Source organism: Pinus tabuliformis, chromosome X (assembly GCF_031772625.1).
Source record: "Pinus tabuliformis cultivar Carrire ecotype Pingquan chromosome X, CPIR1, whole genome shotgun sequence".
Taxonomy (NCBI): domain Eukaryota; kingdom Viridiplantae; phylum Streptophyta; class Pinopsida; order Pinales; family Pinaceae; genus Pinus; species Pinus tabuliformis.
Genome location: NC_142308.1, coordinates 829,613,660 through 829,629,794, shown reverse-complemented (window position 1 = coordinate 829,629,794; position 16,135 = coordinate 829,613,660).

Genomic DNA, 16,135 nt, shown 5'->3' with positions numbered 1-16,135 from the left:
ACAACTAGTTGCAATTTCTTCTTTCATTCTATTTTGCAAGTAGTTCTGATAAAACCCTAAAAGAAAAATAAATAAATTTCTTTCATGCCTCAAAGGAGTAGAGACAAAATAGGAAATGTTTTTCCAAATAGCTCCACATCATCAAACAACCAACCTTTCCTCTTCTTCAATGGTTGTGAGCTAGAGGACCCATTAGGCGAACAATGAGAAATCTTTGAAGAGCCTATTGGGGAAGAAGAATAAGAAACCATTCTACCAACCTACACCATGGCTGAAAATAGAAATGGGATTGAAAATAGAAATGGAGCTAAAAATAGAATTGAGAGTTTTTTTCCCATCATAGAAACTAATGGAGATACTAGGATGAAAAAAATAAGCCCCTCTTCCCTTCCACACTTCCATGGCTTAACCTTAGAGGACCCTGATAACTTTTTGTTTGAGTTTTTTTTCATTTGTAGAACTTATGATTATACCTCTGATGATGAGAAGTTGAATTTGATCCCATCCACCCTTAAGTATGCAGCCTTATGTTGGTTCATGAGTTTACCTGGGGACGACATCACTACCTGGGCTCAAGTGCAACAAGCCTTCAACAACAAGTACAAGGACTATTGTAGGTCCAAAGACACAAAAGAGTAAATATTTAGAATGACCTTGGCACATGATGAATCTTTGGAAGATTATGAGGAAAGGTTCCAACTCAACTACAAAAGGGCAAGATGTACCCTCTATCTTGAATCACTAAAGCTAGTCCTTCTTAGAGGGATCACGGAAGATCTCCTAGAAACCCTAAATGTGTTGTTAGGAGGGGACATCTACCAGTTACCTTATGATGATATCAAGACAGTTTTAAAAATTCATTCTAGGGCAGCCAAAAAGAAGGGTAGGGTTATTCAAGCTTTGGCTAGTTCATCCTCCTCCAACACATCCATCAAAAGTGAAATTGGGAACATGTTGGAAGACTTTAAGAGTGAAATTTTTCATACCGTTGCTCTGCAAATGGAAGACACACAAATCAAGAGGAATCAGGAGGAATCCCAAAGAGCTTTAGCTATCTTTTGCCCTAGATGCACCAAGAGGCACCCTAGAAATGAATGTCCATTAAACCTTATAGAGATCTACTCGGTCTGTGATCCACAGGCAAGTTCCCTTCTCTGCTTGGATTGAATTTAATCTTTGTATCAAGGAATTGAAGATGTGACTAAACAACTCTACTATATCAACCAAAGGAGGCCTCAAGGACGTCGACCATACCATCAAGGCATGCAAGGGGCATCCTATTCATGCTACAACCCTAACCAAAATGCATCCATTCCCCCTTGGTTTCCTCTTGCTCATCCTTCATGGTCCACACCTTCTCCCTGGTCTTTTGTAGCTCAATACCATTTCCAACTTGCCAAATAATCATTTCAGCCATATGCTCCCCCAAAACCTCAGTGGAATACACCATCATAGGGTTGGAGGCCCCCATAAAACTAATCGCCAAAGTTACTGCCTCCACCTCCATATAAACCACAACTCCTTCACACTGCTCGACCTAAGAAACCTCAGATTCGTTCTTAGCCAAATCCAAAGCTGAACAAAAAACAAGCACAAGAGGTCTATAGTGGAGAGACATCCTACCCTTCCTATGCTATGGAAAGTCATGAAATCAACCTCAGGTTTGGAAGAGCACTTCCAGATAATTAAATTCCATCTCCACCTGAGGAGCTTGAAGAGGAAAAGGAAGAGAGTGTTCCTCAAGCCAATCCACCTTCTTTTCCTGAGAGATTAATCCATCCTAACCAGCACACCCCAAAAGAGACTGAACTTTTGGGTGAATTAAAAAACTTGTGTGTTAAAATCCCACTCCTCCAAGCTATCAAGGATCTCCCCATATATAACAAGTTAATCAAGGAGAAATTCTTCAAACATCCTTGGAGGAGAAGCAAAGACACCCCTACCATTAATGTCATTGGACAACTGTCTGACTTAATGTTGGGGTGAGTGACTTTCTCAAAGTATCTAGACCATGGAAGTCTTGTGGTATATGTGCACATCGATGATATCATTGTCCCCCATACCTTGATTGATCTTTGAGCTACCATCAATGTAATGACTAAGGAGACTATGCTTAAACTAAATCTCCAAGGATTATTAAGGAAGACCACAACAGTCTTGCAGCTTGCAGACAAAATCACAACAGTTCCTGAGGGAGTTGTTGAGGATTTGATGGTCTCCATTGATTCTTGGGAATACCCTGCTAACTTCTTAGTTATCCAAATTAAGACCCAGTTCAATGGTTAACCTCTCATCCTTGGAAGGAATTGGTCTTGTACCCTCCTGCTCAACCATCTCTAGAGCATGACTTACCTTTATGGTTGGAAGAGGAGGAGGAAGATGAAGTCTACTCTACCACATCTTACCCAAACTGTACCCTAGATACTACTATAGGAGGGGGGAAGTTGATGAAGACGACTTGATTGACCAAATCCTCCATAATCATCCCCCCAACACCATGTATCTTGATGAGTTAGTAAAGAAAGCTTAAGATAACCCTTGGAATTATTTGTGCCTAGCTGACTCAAGTCCTACTCATGTCAAGATGATAGAATTTGGTCCAGATAGAACATTGAAAATCAACCCCTCTCTCTCTGCACATTAGGAAAAGGAGTTATGTGACATGCTAAGAGAGAATTTGGATGCCTTTTCCTAGAGTTATAAGGAAATGAAGGGAGTGCACCCTTCAGTGTGTACTCACCACATTTACATCAAGGAAGGTTGCAAGCCAGTGCACCAACCTCAGAGGAGAATGAACCCAACCCTCAAAGACATAGTTAAAGAAGAATTGCAGAAGTTTTTGGATGCAGGGTTCATTTACCCCATCTCAGATAGTGAGTGGTTGTCTCCTTTGGTTCTGGTTCCAAAGATTAATGGAAAATGGAGGATCTGTGTGGACTACATAGAGCTAAACAAAGCCACCAAGAAAGACCATTTCCCTCTACCTTTCGTTGATCAAGCCTTGGATGGTCTTGCAGGAAAGAAGTTCTTGTCTTTCTTGGATGGATTCAGTGGTTACAATCAGATGCAAATCAACCCAGAGGACCAAGATGAAACCACCTTCACTTTTCCTTGGGGTACCTTTTCTTATAGGGTCCTTTCTTTTGGATTATGTAATGCCCCGGCCACTTTTCAGAGGGAAGTCCTGAGCATCTTTGTAGAGCTAGTCCATGACTCTGTAGCAACTTATATGGATGATTTCACTCCCTATGGGTGTGATTTCGTGGAGGCTCTCTCTAACTTGAGGAAAGTATTAAATAAATGCATTGAATGAACCTATCCCATAGTCCTGAGAACTGTGAGTTCTTGATGTGTTGAAATATGGCAACACAAATATTCCAATTTAATTTGTCCTTGAGTTAAATTGTGAATTAAAATCGAATTTAGTCTTAACAACTACTTGGAAATAATTAATTAATTAATTTTAAATTAATTATTTGGAGAAATTCAAGTTAGAAGTCTTTTTGAAGTCATGCAAGAGTTATCCCTTAAATTAAGGATATAAGATTGAGTTGTATTTGAGTTGTAATTAGTTAACTTAGTTTACTAAGTTAAGTCCAGTTAAATTAGCTCCAAACTGTTTGAGGAACTAATAGTGAGTTAACAGTCAGTTGATGCATTAATGCACTCAACTAGTTCTACTCCAGTTAACTGAAGATTCCCTCATCAGAAACTCATGCATGTCTATTCTGAGAAAGACCCAGATGATATTAATGTTCAAGGACAGCGTACTATCAGTTGCATGTGTTTTCTCATGGAGAAAAATCATGCATGCAATCAAGGATTCATCCTTGAGGATTGCGCAGTTTTGAAGGCTTGTTTTTCCACTTGGTAATAGGCTAATCATCCACAAGGAACAACACAAGGAAATAGGAGCTTGGAAGGTAGAGAGGAAGGCTGGAGAGAAGCCAAGATTGCCTGTGAGCTTCTATGAGGATTGTACTAAGAGCTGGCTAGCTCTGAGAGCTAAGGCTTTGTATAATTCCTATGTATTTTCACCATGTATGATAATACAATAGTGTGGGATTTTTATTTGGGACTTTCCCCAAAGTATTTTCATGTGTATTGTGACATTGATTCTTCTTCTTCTGGTTATATTGTTCAACTCGATCTTTAAGCTTCCGCAAATTGATAGTAGAAGTAGCTTAAATTATTTTGCTTTGATTTATATTGCATTATCGAGTTAACCTATCACAGATTTTCTACATGGTATCAGAGCTCTAAATAGTATACTGAGAAGAGAATTCGAAGTTTGAAGTTCGGGGTTGCAGGTGCAAATTGAATTCATATCATACTTCAAGGTTGGCCACTGGCATTCTATGGCTTGAGACTCGAGTATGCCTTGGAAGGTAGCTCAAATTACATAGCATGGAAAGATATAATGGAGGCTATATTAGAAGACAATGGCTTGAAGGAATTCATTGATCAAGAAATATCAAAGCCAACTTCAACTAAGGCACAAGCGTTGGCTGAGTGGAAGAAGTGTGTGGCAAAGGCGAGACAGATCATTCTTGAGGGAGTTCGAGAACATATTGTCTCGAGTCTCCATGGGAAGGATACTCCATTTTCAATGAGGAAGACATTGAAGGACCTCTACCAGAACAGTAGCGACCAAAGGAAATTGGCGCTCAAGGATAAGCTTCGAAGAATCAAGATGGAGAAGGGAAATACTATTTCCACATATTTGAACAAGCTCACCACCTACAGAGATGAGCTTGGTAGTGTGGGAATAACTACTACCGATGATGATATGGTGAGCCTCTCTCTCCTTGGCCTTCCAAAGAGTTGGAATAGCTACCCGGACTCTATGAATGGAAGGGAGAAACTATCGGATTGGGAATGACTGTGGTCATATCTTATGCAAGAGGAGATCAGGAGGAGCACACGAGATGGTTCTTCATCCAAGAATGATGATGAATAAAATATGGCCTTAGCAAGTAAGGCAAGGAAAGGGAAGGGGAAGGCTTCCCATTTCAAATTGAATTCTTCTCATGGAGGGAAGAAGGGTGACATGTCTAAAGTAAGATGCTTTAATTGTCACAAGATGGGACATTATAAGACTAATTGCCCATCAAAGAAGTCCAAGAAGGGATCCTCGGAAGGTGAGGCATTAGCCTCTCAGTTCAAAATGGACTTTACCCTCATCACATGCATGGTGTCATCGATGATGGGTTGTGTGTAGTATCTTAACAGTGGAGCCTCATTCCACATGACCGGTGATAAAAATTTATTCAGTGCCTTAGAGGAGAAAGACCTCAAGATGCGCATAGAGATGGGTGACGACGGAAGGTATAGTGTTTCAGGAGTGGGCACAATTGCTTTTCAAAGGGAGCATGGAGCTCCTCTCACCTTGATAGATGTGATGTATGTGCCTGGATTGAAGAAGAACTTGGTATCAGTTGCGATGTTGGAGGACAAAGGCTACGATGTTGTCTTCAGTAAAGGAAAGGCATTCCTAAGACACATAGCCATGGGTCAGACCAAGAGAATAGGGATTCAAGTGAAGAATATCTATAAACTAGAGGTAGATGATTTTGCAACATTGAGTACGAAAGCGGAATTGGTGCAAAGCCAAGACATTGGCAAGTTGTGGCTCAGGCAGTTGGGCCATTTGCATCATGGGGCTTTGAAGATAATGTAGCAGATATCTATAGGACTTCCCAAAGGTAAACTTGAGCAAGTTGACACATGCAAAGGTTGTACCTTGGGAAAGTACACCAAGTCTTCCATTCATGATTGAGACAGTCGAGAAAAGGCTATCTTAGAGTGAGTTCATACCGATTTGTGTGGACCATTCTCAACGACATCCACAATAAAGCAAAGGTATTATGTGATTTTCACTGATGACTATTCTCGTAAATGTTGGATTTATTTCATGCAGAAGAAGGGCCAAACTTTCACAAAGTTTTGTGAGTTCAAAGCTTTGGTCGAGAAAGAGTCAAGGAAGAAGATCAAGGCCTTGAGAAGCAAAAATGGTGGAGAATATGTCTCTCAAGAGTTTAAGGACTTCAGTGCACCGAAAGGAATTAAATGAGAGTTGATGACACCTCATAACCCACAATAGAATGGGGTGGCCAAGAGGAAGAACATAACTATTTTAGGGGCAGCACGAGCAATGTTGCATGACCAAGGCCTACCACTTCACTTGTGGGTTGAGGCATGCAACACAACGGTCTATTTGCAGAATAGAAACTTACATCGCATACTTGGGATGAAGACACCAGAGGAAGCTTTCTCCAGTAAGAAACCAGATGTGGGTCACTTTAGGATCTTTGGCTCATAGGTATATTGCCATGTGACAAAGGATGCACGGAAGAAGCTTGATCTGATAGCAGAGTTGGGGATATTTGTGGGGTACACCGATACACCTCACAACTATCGAGTGTACTTTCCTACCAGTCGGAGGACAGTAGTTCACAGAGATCTTAAGTTTGATGAGCAGAAGGCCATGTGAGTTTCCCTTGAGAGGGAGCTCCAACTACAGGCTGTGGAGGAACTATTGGTTCCTTAGGAGGAGGAGCCTCAGACTGATACGGATCAGCTGCATGCATAGGTTCTAGGAGTGGAGACATCCAATCAAGCAGAGTCTTCGAGAGATGGACGGAAACACACAAGAGAAGCTGACGGATTGTTGGAGGTTGTGAGAGAGAATGTGGGAGCACCATCTTCTCAGCATAGACAGAGGAGGTCACCTGAGAGGTACAATAGATACATGGCCCTTGCTGGGGAATGTGTTGAGACTAGGCCATCTTCCTTTGAGGAATCAGTGCAGCAGCCAATTTGGCTTGATTCTATGGTGGAGGATGATGACTCCATAGTTCGTAACAATGTTTGGGACGTGGTTCCGAGACCAAAGAACAAGTCAATTATGAGTTCCCGTTGGCTTTAAAAGGTAAAGCAAGCTACTGATGGTAGTGCGGAGAAGCATAAGGCAAGATTTGTTGCCCGTGGCTTTTCACAAGTTGAGGGGATTGACTATGATGAGACTTTTTCTCCTGCCGCAAGGTACTCATCTATCAGATCTATGTTGCCACTATCAACACAGATGGGTTGGAAGATCCATCAGATGGATGTGAAGACTGCATTCCTCAATGGCCAGATTAAGGAAGAGTTGTACATAGAGCAGTCAGAAGGTTTTGAGACCTTCGATTGTGAGTCGCATGTGTGCCGACTCAAGAGAGCGTTGTACGGGCTAAAGCAAGCACGTCATGCTTGGTACACCAGGATAGACAACTACTTCACCAGGTTGGGCTTCACAAAGAGTGAAGAGGATGCAAACCTGTACCACATCGTGGTGAAAGGTAAGCTGTTTATCATCATACTTTATGTTGATGATATCATAGTGACTAGTGATGATCACTTGATTGTGTCTTGCAAGGAGGACCTTACAAGAGAATTCAAGATGAAATACATGTGTCTCATGCATTAATTCCTTGGCATGGAAGTGTGGTAGAAGGATGGGGAGTTGTTTGTGTCTCAGGTCAAGTATGCCAATGAGATACCCAGGAGATTCTACATGGAGAAGTGAACGCCCATGCAGAATCCTCTAGCAGGTAATGGGAGGAAGGAGGTTGCTACTTCAAGAGAAGTGGTGGAGGCTACTGTGTACAGATAGCTTGTGGGTTCATTGATGTACTTAATGAACACATGACCAGATATGTGCTATGCGGTGAACTAGCTGAGTCAAGTGATGGTTCAGCCTACCAAGATGTTTTGGAAGGCAGCAAAGCATGTATTGAGATACCTCAAAGGCACATCTCAGTATGGATTATGGTACAAACAAACAGAGGGAGTGAAGCTATAGGGCTTCACTGATGCAAATTGGTCAAGGAGTCCATCAGATTGGAAGAGCACATCAAGAGGGATTTTCAACCTTGGGTCAACGAACGTTTCTTGACACAACATGAAACAGAGGTCGGTTGCACTTAGCTCAGTAGGGCCAGAATACATGGTTGTAAGTCAGGGAACATGTGAGGCCATCTGGATGCGGAAAATCCTAGTTGGTTTGTTTGATCAGAGGATGGATCCAACTGTGATCTATTGTGATAATTAGAGTTGTATCAAACTCTCTTAGAATTCAGTATTTCATGATAGGTCCAAGCACATAGACATCCAGTATCATCATCCCAGAGACTGTGTAGCGAGGAGGATCATGTTGCAGCAGTATATTTTGATAGAGGAGCAAGATGCTGAAATTTTAACAAAGGCATTGTCAGTGTAAAGTCGAGTTCCATAGAGACAGGATCAGGGTGGCAGATAATCCCTTTCTTGTTGAGAGGGAGTGTTGAAATATGGCAACAAGAATATTCCAATTTAATTTGTCCTTGAATTAAATTGTGAATTAAAATCGAATTTAGTCTTAACAACTACTTGGAAATAATTAATTAATTTATTTTAAATTAATTAGTTGGAGAAATTCAAGTTAGAAGTCTTTCTGAAGTCATGCAAGAGTTATCCCTTAAATTAAGGAGATAAAATAAAGTTATATTGGAGTTGTAATTAGTTAACTCAGTTTACTGAGTTAAGTCTAGTTAAATTAGTTTCAAACCGTTTAAGGAACTATAGTGAGTTAATAGTCAGTTGATGCATTAATACACTCAACTAGTGCTACTCCAGTTAACTAAAGATTCCCTCATCAGAAACTCATGCATTTATATTATGAGAAATACCCAATTGAGATTAATGTTCAAGGATAGTGTGTTATCAGTTGCATGTTTTTTCTCATGGAGAAAACTCATGCATGCAGTCAAGAATTCATCCTTGAGGATTGCACAATTTTGAAGGCTTGTTTTTCCACTTGGTAATAGGTTAATCATCCACAAGGAACAATGCAAGGAAATAGGAGCTTGGAGGGCAAAGAGGAAGGATGGAGAGAATCCAAGATTTCATGTGAGCATATGTGAGGATTGTACTGAGAGCTAGCTAGCTGTGAGAGCTAAGGCTTTGTATAATTCCTATGTATTTCCACCATGTATGATAATACAATAGTGTGGGGTTTTTATCTGGGACTTTCCCCAAAGTATTTTCATGTGTATTGTGCCATTGATTTTTATTCTTCTGGTTATTTTGTTCAGCTCGATATTTAAGCTTCCACAAATTGATAGTAGAATTAGGTTATAGTATTCTGCTTTGATTTATATTGCATTATCGGGTTAACCTATCACAGATTTTCTACATGATGAATGCAGGGACTGTTCTAGGTCACTCAATATCCCAGGAAGGACTGCAAGTGGACCCAAATAAAATTTCTATCATAAAGAGGGTCCCTACTCCTCAGAAGCAGAGGGATGTTAGAAGTTTCTTGGGCTTAGCTGGATACTATAGGAGATTCATAAAGGACTTCAGCAAAGTAGCCTCGCCTTTGTTTGGACTATTAGCCAAGGACTCTAAATTTTTCTGGTTATAAAGTTGCCAAGAGGCCTTAGAAATCTTAAAGGACAAGTTGACTACTGCACCTATACCCTGAAGCCCAATTTGGGCTCTTCCTTTCCACATCCATGTTGATGCCTCTAACAAAGCTAGGAGCCGCTCTAGGCCAGACAGATGACAAGTTGCCTTATGCCATTTATTTCATTAGTAAGAATCTATCCAAGATTGAATTGAACTATATTGTAACTAAAAAAGAGCTCCTAGCTGTTGTCCATACCTTAAATAAATTTAGACATTACATCATTGGTTACCAGACCTTTGTACATATTGACCATGTTGTTATTAAATATTTGATGAACAAGCTCGATGTGAATTATAGAATTACTAGATGGTTTCTTTTATTACAACATTTTGATCTAACTATCATTGATAAGTATGGTAGAGAAAATGTAGTTGTAGATTTTTTGCCTAGACTTGCTTTGCTTCTAGGTGAGGAAGGAATGGTTGATGATCAAATAGCAGATGAGCATTTATTTTTTTATTTCAGTTCACTCTCCATGGTTTGCTGACATAGCCAACTACTTAGTGGCTACATAGTTCAGTCCAAACTTTTCCTCAAGGAAAATAGAAGAATTATAGGAAATAGCACCCCATTCACTTGGATTGGAGGAAATCTCTTCAAGTTAGGCCCATATCAAATTTTGAGGAGATGTGCAAGGGAGGAGGAAGTCTTTGACATCCTTCTGGCCTGTCATGATGGGCCTTGTGGAGGTCACTTTGCAGCCAAGAGGATAACCTTCAAGGTACTGCAGGCTGGTTACTATTGGCCCACTCTCCACCAAGATGCAAGAAGATATACAAGTCAATGTGACCAGTGCCAAAGAATGGGGAAACCTACTCCCAGGGATGAAATTCCTTTGCAACCTCAAGTGACTGTTGAGCCATTTGCAAATTGGGGCATGGATTTCATTGGACCCATTGATCCACCAACAAGGCGGAAAAAGTACATAATTGTGTGCACTGGTTATTCAAAGTGGGTTGAAACCAAGGCTGTGAAGGTAGCAACAGATAATAAAGTGGTTGAGTTATTAAGGGAGAATGTGTTTTACAAGTTTGGTTTCCCTAGAGAGCTAGTCACTCATAAGGGCGCTCAATTCACCTCACACTTGATTGAAAATTTGTTGAGGCAACATAAGATCAAGAACATGAAGTCAACTACTTATCATCCTCTAGCCAACGGACAAGTAGAGGTTACCAACATAGCATTGGAAAGAATTATCACAAAATTTGTGAGCAGCAGCAAAAAATATTGTGCTGACAGACTAGTGGAGGCCACTTGGGCTTATAATACAACATGGAAGACAACCAGTGTCCTCACCCCTTATGACTTGGTGTATTGGAAGAAGGCTCTGCTCTCCATTGACTTTGAGTACAACACTTTGAGCATGGAAGCATAGTTCGATTTAGATATTACAAAGGCACATCAAGAGAGGTTGCTCTACCTCAATGGTTTAGATGAATTAAAGATGCATGCCCTCCTACACATATAGGTGACTCAAGTACAAAGAAAGGTTTGGCATGGCAAAAATATCAAAGACAAAGTTTTTCAAGAAGGTGATTGGGCTCTTCTATATGACTCCAGGTTCAGGGAATTCAAAGGAAAATTGATGACCAGGTGGCTGGGCCCATATATGATAGAGAATTCCATGACAATGGGGCTATGCAAATAAGGACCATTGATGAAGAAGGTATCCCCTTGTTGGTCAATGGATACAGATTGAAAGCCTATAAAATACATATGTCAAGGGAAGAGTTCATCAGTACAATCAGTACGTAAGTTAATGTTATTTTAAGTGTCTTAGCTTCTAGCTCACAAAATTCTTGAAGACTATTTTATTTTTGAAAAAATGAAAAAAAGAAAAAACAAACAAACAAAAAACAAAAAACAATAAGGGACATAGGTGAAAACCTCTATGATGCAACTGAGGCCAAATTTTGGGTTGAAAACCTCCTTGAGGCAGCCCAAGAGTGAAAAAGGGAAAATAACCTCCAATGAGGCGACCTATGTGTCTTTCAAAAAAAAAAGATAGAAAAGAAAAAAAAACAAAATGACATGACAGAGACCTCAAACCTGCCCACTAATAAAATTCTGTAATTTTTGCAGGTTTTTAAAGGAAACGAAGGACTCAAAGTTAAGAGGATAGCAAACCAAGAATCACCCCATTCTTCCTCCATTCACTTCATATCTCCCATGTCTACCATGTCTCCATCATCCATCCTCACTTCTAGGCATCAAAAACCATTTTTTTTGCAATTTCTGACTTCTACAGGGTATCTTGTAGTCACCACAGGAGTTTCCTATAGTACTATAGGATATTATGAAATTCTACAGGAATTAAATTCCAAATACGAAGTGGTGATGCAGGCTTGTTCTAGGTTGAAATAGGGGATCATACACATCACCACCTCTCACCCAACACCAGCTCATGACCATACTACCCTCTATGTCCATAAAAGAAGAAGAAGAAGAAGAATAGAAAAAGAGTCCAAGGGCCATGCCATCATTGGCCTAACTCACCTACCACTCCATCTCCTCCATTTCCATCCTTCCACTCCTACATCACCACCCATTCCTCCTCCAAGTGAAAAAATGCAATAAAAAAATGATTAAAAAGGCAGCTACAAGATTTCCTGTAGTAGTTACAGGAAACCCTGTAGTAGCTTGTGCTCTCACGGCAACAGTTCTCCATGCATTCTCCTTCACCACCAAGGAAATCAAATATATCTATCACCACTGAAAACAATATGACTCCCATCTATATCTAAGCAACAATAGCAGCAAGACCATGGTATTGGCATTATGATACAGGTGTTGTCCTTGATGGCAACCCACTCACAGGTCAGTTCAGATGTGATAAACGGAAACTCACATTGTAACCGGTCAATTCAGAGGTAACAGGGTAATGGCACAGAATATCAAGATTATGGGACAAAGGATTATCAAGCAAGTGAAGAAAAATAGTTTTTTAAGTGATATACGCTAGTTCACCTAGTCCAAGTAGCGTATACAAGCGGGTTTACAGAACAAAAGTAGCGTATAAGTATGCACGCACTTTCACAAGTAGAAAAGTGCGTATGGGATGGAAAATTAAGATCAATGAATACCAAGGGTCCATACCATGGTATTAGCCCACAATATTGAGTGGAATAACAGTTATTTGATCTCGTCTAAGAATACCACAGGTTCTAAGTGTTGTTTTGGTCCATGGTATTGAGAAAGGCTAAAACTATATAAGGAGGAGAAGAACAAAGGGCTAAGTGTGCAAGACAAAGTGTTTTTCATGAATACTTCTATCTGAAGTATATTTTGTATTGTAAGGGCTATGATTATGATATAGATCTGAAATATCTTGTGCACCTTTAGATAGAATGTTGGATCAGGATCATGAGACCTGAAATGGCTTATCATTGTATGATCTAACGATCGATGGGCTAGATCTGATTGCTAATGCATGTTTTATTCTTTATATGTTATGATCCGGGTATATCTAAAGTCTGGAATAGTTGTGAAGCTATAAGTTATTGTTTGCAGATCTATACAATGGTTTGCCTTGGTGAAGGTGTGTATACACACTGATTTGGTACTTCCAAGTAGTGTATGCATAAGAAAATCTTTTTGTCCAAATATGACTGATCTATCTGATGAATGCTGCTATTTTACTATTGTTTGTTGATGATGCCTTCAGTAGATCTGAAAACAAACTAATTTTATATGGAGATTAAGTCTGGTTGATTGACTGATTGAGTGAGAAGGGTGATCTTTGTTTCTATCTGTTTAGAACTTTTTTATATGACAGTAGATCTTTAGAATGTCACTGGTTGGTACAGTTTTTTGGTTCAGAGGTTTTATGATTCAATATCTTTAGAGGTATACGCAGGTTGGGTTAAATGAAGTAGCATATACATGCAGGTTGGCTTCACTAAAGTAGAGTATACATTCTGACATATGAATTTTGAGGTTGCAGCTGGTTCTGGTTATTGATGCAGTGTTCTGGATTCAGCTCTGTGTTCTGGTGACAATGATATGATTATTCAGATTGAATGATTGGTGATTTGATGGTTGTATTGCAGTGGTGATTGATTTTGAGCTTCAATGTTGCTGATGGGTCCAATATGAAAATTTGATGAAACGTGGCATACATATTGTATTATTTTGTACCAGGAGTATCCAATGTAAAAATTTATGAAACATGGTCCCTGGAGGAAGAGTGAAGGTGGTACCCTTCTGTAGGTCGGTGCCTACGTAATGGTAAACATATCAGCCAGTATAAGAGCTAGAGTGTTGTAGATCCCTTCCCGTAGAAGCTGGAGAATGAGAGAAGGTTGTAGCCTTCAACAGGTAGATGCCCACATACTGGAAAAAGTTTGCACCAGTACAAAACTTGTAAACACTTTTATAATAATAAGATTGAAGACTAAGATGACAACAATGGTGGTTTTTCCCACATTGGGTTTCCACCCTAAAAATCCTGGTGTTCATGTGTGTTTCTTATGTGTAATGATTTATTTTGTTCTTATTACATCTGTTTACTACTTAATACGTCACACCCTAATTTAAGACAAAGAATTAGTTGTTTATCAAAGTTTATTATCTATACACTGGTTTCATTCTTTAAATATGCGAACATACGTTGATTGGCTTCTGTAAAATATCGTATACAGTTTGAAAAGTAAAATCATTATTATGAAAGTGTAAACACTGATTCACCCCCCTCTCAATATTTTTCCCAACAATTGGTATCAGAGGAGTTTCTTTAGAATAAGCTTGATTGCTTGAAGGGAGATCTTACAAGATGAGAAATCACAAAGGAATGGGATCGATCAGACCACCAATCTTCAACAGGAATAACTTAGCATATTGGAAGATAAGAACTAGAGCCTATCTTCAGTCACTTGGAGCTGATGTTTGGGAAATTGTGGAAGGAGGATACTAATATCCAACAACAGTCCCCACAGATCTTACATACAAGAAAGCATTTGAAAACAATGCCAAAGCCATCAATGCATAATTGGGAAGTCTATCAGAATCAAAATTCGTCAAATTCATGCAGCTCAACACAGCCAAAGCCATATGGGACAAAATCCTTCAGAGCTATGAAGGAGACTCTCAGGTAAAACACGCTAAGCTCCAAACTCTCAGAATTCAATATGAAACTCTCAAGATGCATAGTGATGAAAGTATTTCTAGTTACTTTTTACGAGTAGATGAGATTGTAAATTGTATGAATAATCTGGGTGAAGAAATAAAGGAAGCTACTTTAGTAGAGAAAATTTTGAGATCTCTATCTTCTAAATTTGAGTCAAAAGTATCTACCATTGAAGAGAAGTAGGATCTACAATCTATTATTGTTGTTCAACTTCAGGGAATTTTAACTGCCTTTGAAATGAGGAAAGTGGGTCCATCAGATATCAGAGAAGCCACTTTCAAAGCCTCGACCATGGAAAATTTTAGGCTAATGTTCGCCCAGTGGGCTAATTTTCCATGATTTTTCCACAAAAAAGATTCGCCAATTTCCAATTTTATAAAAGACGATTCGCCCAAATTTTAGAATATAAAATTATTTTACCTTAAAAATCGCCAACATTATATAGAGACTATATATAAAATAATTATAAATTTGATTAATTTTACAAATATATCAATAAACATTTATAATTTTCATATTAGGGATTAGTGAGATTCGCCAATGTTTTAAACTTCAAGAAAATTTTCCATCCTTAAAATTTTCCTTGGCCTCGACAAAGGGAAAAGAAAATGAAGATCTCAAGGAATCATGATATATATTGGAAGAAGATGAGGTAAACTTTGTGAAGAAACTTCAACGGGGTTCCAGAATATTCAGAGGTAAGCTTCCCTTCAAATGTTTTTCTTGTGGTAGAGTTGGCCACTATGCTGCTAAATTTCCTCATAAAGATAATCACGACAAAGGAAAGGATTCTACAAAAGGTAATAGGAAACATTTTTTAAATAGAAGAAGTTACTATACTCATGAAGATAGTGGAGGCTTGTCTAATAGTGATCAAGATGAATCTGAACAAGATATTAAACTACTCATGGCTTATGAAAATGATGATTTTATGGATGCCTTAGAAGAATAAGGTTTTCTTGAAGAAATCACTAAACTTAAAATATGTTTGGAAGAAAAGATTATGGTCATAAACACTTTGACACATCAACTCACTGAAAGGGAAAAGCACAATGAAAAATTAGAATGTATAGTAGTAGGTTTAAGAAAAGAACTTGAGAAGACAAAGTCTTTGAATCTTAGATTTTCTAAAGGATCAGAAACCTTAGATGAAATCATCAAGGTTCAAAGTTACCCTCTTCTAAAGACTAATCGTGGATATATTGGAGAAACATCCCAACCAGAAAAGACTTTAGCGATCACCAAATGCTATCTTGATGCAGCAAAAAACAGTGAATAATGCTTCAATCCTCAGCAAAAGCCTAAAGGTACTCCCCAGGAAAATCATGCTCATTTTACTCCAAGGGTGAACATCAATAGAAGCACCAACCAAAAGGTGAACAATACGAAAAGGTTTTATGATCACAAAAATTTCTTCTTTAATGGACAATGTTTTTCATGCCATAACTTTGGTCATAAGGCTTCTCAATGTGTTGCTTACAAAACTATCATTACTAGAGAAGCAAGAAAAAAAGGAGTGG